At 40.0% G+C, this 7,802-nt stretch overlaps 1 long non-coding RNA gene across 1 annotated transcript; it reads right to left on the bottom strand.

The window, feature by feature from the left end:
• Positions 1-251: 251 nt before the first annotated feature.
• LOC134807672 (uncharacterized) lies at positions 252-6,911 on the bottom strand. The gene is made up of 2 exons (XR_010148719.1): positions 3,235-6,911; positions 252-2,845 (listed from the first exon to the last, which is right to left on the bottom strand). It is a non-coding gene; the product is annotated as an uncharacterized LOC134807672 (long non-coding RNA).
• Between the last annotated feature and the right edge of the window lie 891 nt (positions 6,912-7,802).

Raw genomic sequence — 7,802 nt, 5'->3', positions numbered from 1 at the left:
GTCATAAGGACCCTAGAAATAAAACTCTGATTCTGGTTATTTACAAACCTTGTTTGATATGAACAAAATCTATTATCCACCTTTTACCCTAAAACATCTTTTTTTTCTGATACTGAAACCACTTAAAAAAAAAAAAAGACTAAAATAGTTTAAATGCTTTACAGTAAAAATTAATAACATTCAGCACAAAATCAATACTTAATTATTCATCATTAGCTATAGTAAGACTACAAATAAGAAGATAGTACTCGTTAGTAAAGACAATTGCAATTGGTTTAATAAGGACCTCAATTAGCAAGTTGTATAAATGAAAAGACAGGAATTTGATAATTCAGTACAATTTTTAAAACATAACCCAACTATTTCAGGTTTATCAAAATCCTTAATTTTGATACATTGTACATTTCAGCTTCAACATAAAGACAAATATTTTGGGTTTTAGCCCTTTAAAAACTATTGCTGTGCTTCCTCTCTTCTCTGCTCCTGCCTCTCTGGAATCATTCTTTTTTTTTTTTTTTTTTAAACAGGATCTTGCTCTGTCACCCAGGCTTTAGTACAGTGGTGTGATCATAGCTCACTGCAGCCTCAACCTCCTGGGCTCAAGCCATCCTCCCACCTCAGCCTCCCAAGTAGCTGGGACTACAGGCACATGACACCACACCTGGCTAAATTCTTAATTTTTGTAAAGACAGAGTCTTGCTATGTTGCCCAGGCTGGTCTCAAACTCCTGAACTCAAGCAATCATCCCACCTCGGCCTCCCAAAATGCTGGGGTTACAGGCCTGAGCCATTACACCCATCCTGAAATCATTCTTCCATTTTTTGATTTAAATTTTTTTTGTAAAGATGGGGTCTCATTATGTTGACCAGGCTAGTCTCAAGCTCCTCGAGTGATCCTCCCACTTGAGCCTTCCAAAGTGCTGGAATTACAGGCCTGAGTTATGCCCAGTCTGGAACCATTCTTTATTAATCTTGGGAACTCCTCTCCATTCTTTCATTAAAATCTGCAAGGAACTATGTCTTCCTCACACACATACACACATTCACTCCACCCCCACAGTCAATGAGCTCTATTATCAATCCCAGGGAGAAAATGCCAAACCATGGGCTTTTTGTTTCAGAATACGGTAGCCCCCCCTTATCTGCAGTTTTGCTTTCCAAGATTTCAGTTGCCCATGGTCAATCCTGGTCTGAAAATACTAAATGAAAATTTTCAGAAATAAACAATTCATAAGTTTTCAATTGCACACCATTCTGAATAGCGTGATGAAATCTCGTCCATCCCACTCAGTCCCGCCCGGGATGTGAATCCTCCCTTTGTCCAGCGTCTGCACACTGTAGACGCTCCCATTAGTCAGTTAGCAGCCAGATCCATTATCAGATCAACTGTCATGGTATCGCAGTGCTGGTGTTCAAGGAACCCTTATTTTACTTAACAATGGGCCCAAAGCAAAAGAATAGTGATGCTGGTATATTGTTATAATTGTTCTACGTTATTATTATTGTTGTTAATCACTTACTGTGCCTAATTTATACATTAAACTTTATCAGAGGTATGCGTTAGAACGTTAAGAAGTTCTGCCATGGCATTTCGTCTGTATGTTTTGTTCTTTTAGCATACAATGCGCTCCTCCCTCCATTAGTCATTAAGGTCTTTGACATTAGATGTATAGGAAAAAAAACAGTGTACGGAGGGCTCGGTACTATCCTTGGTGTGGGGTCTTGGAAAGTATCCCCCACAGATGAAAGGGGACTACTGCATCCTATATAAGTTTTGGGGGGTAATTGGGCCTTTCTAATAATAGTTTCTAGAATAATGTTTTTTATTTTTTAGGAGAGACAGCAAGAATGCTTTGATCTGCTTATAATTATTATTTACTGGTCTATTATGTATTAAATGGGACTCTGTGCTGGACTGGACCATGAGTGATTATCCTTATCTGTATGACATAAGCGTCCACAAAGTTTCAAGTTACCAGCTTCGTTGGTAGTCACTGATATGGTTGTGTGTCTGGGTATTTTGTTCTTTTAGCATAGGCTGCACCCCTCTTCCCTATTAGTCATTAAGGTCTTTGACATCAGATACTCCGCCTTTTGTAAAATAAGATTAAAAAGTACAGAGGTCTACACATAGTGTGGCAGGAAATTCTCACTGGAGTTTACTGCTTGGGGCAGAGATAAGATTGAGGCCATTTAGCTACAAATAGAATGCACTGCATGCCCCATTCCCTTCACTGAGGCTCTGGTAGAGGCAAAGAAGTCCCAGCTGTCAATTCTGAAATTCCCAGGTGCACCAATCCAGATTACTTTAACTATTATTAATTACTGGCACCTCACAACTCATTGCCCCACACCAGTGCATCTTAATAGCATGGCTGAGAACCATGGATTTAACCTACGTGTTGAAGGTCGACCAAAGAATCCATTTGAAATCTAGAAATATCTACAGATCCAGATGCCAATGGCCAAGCAAAAAAAAAAAATCCCCAAAAAGCAGGACAGACAGTAATGGTCAAGTTCAGTGTGAACCTTTCCAAATCCAAGACTGGACCTGCACTCCTCTCCAGCCCAAGAGGAATTGTGGCCTGAGATGGTCTTCTCTGATCAGAGCTAAAGTATAGTGGGAAGAGCAGTAGACTCAGAGACCAGAGAACTGAATTCAATCCAACCTCTGTCACCAACTCACCAAGAGGCAATGCTGAGTGGAGAGATCGTGCAAAAAAAAAAAAAAAAAAAAAATGGACTTTGGAGCTAGACAGAACTGGGTTCAAATCCCAGCTCACTCAATTACTCTTCTTGTAACCTAGGGCAAAGCACTCCAGCTTTTTGTGCCTCATTTTTCTCGCCTGTAAAAAAAAAGGATAACAACATTTACTTATCAGGGATTCGTTATAAGAATTAAATGAGACATATGTAGGCACTCAATAAAGGTCAGTTGCTGCTGTGTGGCCTTGGACAAATCATTTAACATCTCTGCACCTCAGTTTCCTCTTTTGTAAAGTAACAGGAATGGGTTACATAATTTCTAGGACTCTTAACAACAGGGAATTCTGAAATCATATACCTCAGATCTGAGATCCTAGATGTCAGATCTTAGCAGAGGATAATAAACATAAGGAATAAATAACTAAGGAAAATTTGGCACGAGGGGTTGATTAGATCTTTTCAGAACGGTTATGGCGAAAGCAATACAGACCAAGCAGATTGGAAAGGCAGCCATCGCCCAGGCACTTACAGAAAGTAGACGTTCCCCAGGGAGCTGGGTACAGGGAGTAGCTCTGAGTCCCCTCACACAGGCCATTTCCACAGACGGAATAAATGGAGAGAAAGAAAAAGAACATTACACCCAAAAATATTTTAAGACCATAAAAGTAGACTCAATTAAAACAAATGTTTTAATGGAGCAAAAAGCAAAATGGACTGACGCTTAATTTTGATGCTGGTTCTGTCACTAACTTGGTTTGCAGTTTTGCTTTGGCTACCAGGAACCTCACAGTCAAATTTATTGTTCATGTTTAGTAACCCTTTAGAAGTTCTTATAGCCTACATGTTATGACTGCAATTCCACTTGCCCCTTTCACTCAGCCATTATACTTGATTTTCCATAATCACAGCTTTGTTTTTTTTTTTAGATTTTCCTATTTCATTGTATCTATTCTTGTAATCCACTTGAATTACTTTATGAAACAAGGCAGAATATAAATAAATAGAAATCATTTTGTGAGTCACTCAACTACTTTACATGTTCTTTTCCTGTGTTTAAAATAAGAGTTGGGACTCTGTCCAACATTCCTTTCAGCTCTAACCCTGTTGATTCTAGTCTTTCATTTCTGCACCTCAAAGGCCATAATATTAGGTGGTCTTTATAGAGCCTTGACTTAGTAAATATAGACAGCACTGGGCTCTCCAATACATTTTACTTGTTCCTTATACGTTTATTAGGAGTCACTTACGCTCTGGAAGATTATTGTCAGTAGAACTAATGAATTTTAAATGACTCATTTTGAAGATTTCCTTCCATCCTATAACTACCAGTTGCTCCATTAGTATCCTTAGAATTGGAGCTATCACTCCAATTAACTCCAATATAACACTTGAACAGGGCTGAATGTTTGTATAGAAACTATTAACTTGACTAACAGTTTGAAATGATCCCACTTTGATCTTTAGCAACCCTATGTGATAAGTCAAGCTGGGGACACATCTGCATTTTGTAGATAAGGAAAGGGAAATACAAAGAGATTCAGTGACTTACTCAAAGTCACACAAGTAATAATCAGCACGAGGACTTCAACTCTGATCTTCTGACTCTACTCCTTGGCCCTCTGCAACCTCCCAGCCTCAATAAAACACTGGCAGGGGATGCTTCCAGGTCACACACCTCCTGTGACAGCCTCTTTGTTATGTTGCCCTGGAGAGCCACCTGCTCCAGTCCCATGGAGTGCCATAGAATTGTCTTATCCCTCTTTCACATACAGACCTTCTACTTTTTGAAAACAGTAATCCTGTACCCTTTAAATCTTTTATTCCTGAGCTAAACATAAGAGTCAAATTCCCTGAGACCTATTTTATCTGTGAGGCACACGAAACTCAGTGGCTAGGGTCCATTGCTTTTCAGGGGCCTATGGAAAAAAAAAAAAAAGGTTCCAAGATACAGATAACAAAATTGAAATTAATAGCCATTTAATTAACTACCTGAAAAATGTAACACTATGTCAATGTCATTGTTAAATTTATTATTCATTTATAAATTTATTACAGGTGAGAACACTTGTAGATTAGATTCTCTTGTTTTGCAAGAATTCCTGAGTAGGCACACTGATTGATTTATGCCTACTCAGGAGAGTAGACACAGACAATTGTAAATTGAATAATCATGTATAGGCAAATAACTTCAAAGGCAAAAATATAAAAATCCCTTCAACATTTTTATGGAAAATTTTACATTTAATTCAAGATGTGGGTGCATTTTAATTCGTTTGATCTAAGTGATGATGCCTCCAAAAGAGTCTACATAAAGCTTAAAATGGTCCTGAGTCTTCCATGGCCTAAATTTCTCCATGTAGGCCAAGATAACTTTTAGTAAAATTGCTCCTTGTGGCTTCACAGTTTATGTAATTTCTTCTAGTTGCTGAATTTAACCAGTAAATTGAACCCCATTTACATTTGTTTGGAAGAAAATGAAGTTTCTGGGAGCACTCTGGGTCCTGCCACAATTCCACCAACATGACCTATCATATGTCAGAAGCATCCTCTCTCCACACCGCACAAATCTAATCTCTTCCAGACATGATGAGAAACTGCTGTAACTCTGGCAAAAGAGCCACTGAAGTCAGCCACATTGCCAAGGGCACAGTTTTAATTGCCTCAAGGAGCCCTGGGGTGCACGGGCAGCACCCTAAATATATTGTAGGTTAAAACCATCTTGCATCCAGACACAGACTGTTAATTCTGTTAAACTTCTTCTATTCAAGTGATATGCCAGGTATCGAAAATGGGCAATTCTTTAAAGGTGCAACGGCTCTGTGAGTGCTCCTTTCACAGGGCCTAACGTGAGACCATCTGGCACGAAGGCTTCATCTGTGATGCCCTCAGAAGTCACCAAGAGGAAAAGCTGGGAGGATCTGCTTGTGAATTCCTAGGGCCGGTAATGATGACAAACCTGCTTTCTAGAGGGCTGGGCCTATGGGTCTTGGCTTCAATCCCAGGCCTGCGGGAAGTCGTGGGGAGCTGGATGATTGAGGCAATAGTACTGATGGTCTCTGCCAAAGCCACAGCTAATTCTAGAACTGGCTTCCCTGCTGGGAAGATGAAAGCCTGAGTTTTATCTGGGTTCTAGGAGGACTTCCAGAGTTCCTCTTCCTGAGGCAGGAAACAAAGCAAGCTCTTAAAGGGGGCGGGGTAGGGAACATGGGGCTCTGCATCAAGGTGTGTGTAGAAAAAGCTGCTACCCAAAGCTACTCTGTTCTCAGAGGCTCAGCATCCTGAATGAGGATGCATTTGCCTCACAAAAGCCCTGTCTCAGTCAAGCCCTTTGGAGTCTATCCAAGGTGACCACCTGCCCTATCTTCTAAGTCTACTTGTTCCATCTCTGTGCTTCAAACCTGAGTTTGCCTCTGTCCCAGCCCTTCAGACTGATGTTCAAATCAGCTTGGGTCTAGTCTCTGGCTTCTCTGATGCTGTCTGCAGGCTTCCCTGTGCTCCCAAAGCCAGTCCTGACTCCAAAACCCAGCCAGGCCTGCAGAGCTTCACCATCTCTGGTTGTCCAGGCAAAAACTCTGAATGCTGTAATGCAGAGATCACTAGAGCTTCTATGTAGAGACTCAGCCAAGACCCTTGAAGAAGGGAGACAAGTTTGGCCATGAAACAATAAACCACCTTTAGAAACTCAACAGCACTTATTGGGTGCCCGTGGAACGGTGCTAGGCACTGTGGGTACAGCAAGCTCTGCCTTCACAGAGCTTAGAATCACCTTCAGACCTGCTGAACAGACACTCCGCTTCCTTACCTTCTGCTGGTAGCATGGTGTTTAGGCTTCCAGGGCAGCTTACCTCTTTCCAGTTCTGATATGGGCAATAAGAGAAGTCACACCTGTGTGGACCAACACCACCGGGAATAGCAATAAAACAAGGGATCAGACAACCAAGGTACATTCCATCCCTTCCAGCTGATTCTTTCTAGTTTATGCATTGTTGCTCTGGGAACCCCAGGATCTATGGGTACCTTCAGCATAGATCCATGAAGTTGCAGCTGTAGAGCAAAAGGAAAAAATACATAATAGACGATAAATACCCTAGGGCTGTTTGGTGTACTAAACATTGAACTTGATCTTTCCACTGGAATAAGGAGAAGTAATTTACCTCATTAGAGAGTACATGGCAGCAAGAAAAATATAGCTCATGAACCATATTTATTTTCCATTAATCTTAAAACAACATCCCTCATCCAGATTAAAATACTCAAAACCAAGGGCGTATGATTGATTAAAGAGAAACATCCCTGAATCATGGGGTTGATTCCTGGAGGGGTAAAACAAGGAGACAGATTATTTGCTCTCTTATTACAGATTCCAAGATAAAACTCCTCCCACCTATGACCATGGATGGATACTGGCATCTCTGAATCTTTCAAAGCTTGGAATATCTAACTTAAATCTTTCCACAGTATAATTTAATCCTTATTCTCTTATGCTACCCTCAGTGATATTAAATTTTGAAGATTAATACACATTGTTTAGGTGGTAGACCTTAAAAACCAAGAGCCGATTTAACATTTTTCAATCTTAAATTATTCTTAAATTGGGAACTTCATGGTCTTCTCTATATTTACTGCAATCAGGTGTGCCTTACTTTGTAGAGTAAATGCATCCCAGAAGGTTCACCTTTAAAGTGAACTTTCCCCCTCTGAGAGTCATATAAAACCAATCCCAAGACAAAATGAAACCATCTTCAACTATTAAATCCTTTTTTAATCATGCATTTTAAAGGAGAAATTTTTGATAAAATAATAATACACTTATGAAAACAAAGTTTCTTTTGTCTGGCAGGATCACTTCTAGAGATAAAGGAAAAAACAGCAATTATAGCTTAAGAACAGAACATCCTAGACTAAAAATTCACTCAGCTTTTATCAAATCTCTTCACTGTCATTGTACAAGAGAATAACAGGAAATTCTCTTTGGGTGCTCAGACCTTGTTTCCTAGCAATCTATGGAGGTTGAAGGCTCTTAAGAATAAGCAATAGAGCTAAGATCGGGGAAGGGTAGAGACCAAGGTCCCAAATATGAGAGGAAGTGGACCAATG

Source organism: Pan troglodytes, chromosome 11, assembly GCF_028858775.2.
Source record: "Pan troglodytes isolate AG18354 chromosome 11, NHGRI_mPanTro3-v2.0_pri, whole genome shotgun sequence".
Lineage (NCBI taxonomy): Eukaryota > Metazoa > Chordata > Mammalia > Primates > Hominidae > Pan > Pan troglodytes.
This window is presented reverse-complemented; position numbering and strand designations above follow the sequence as displayed.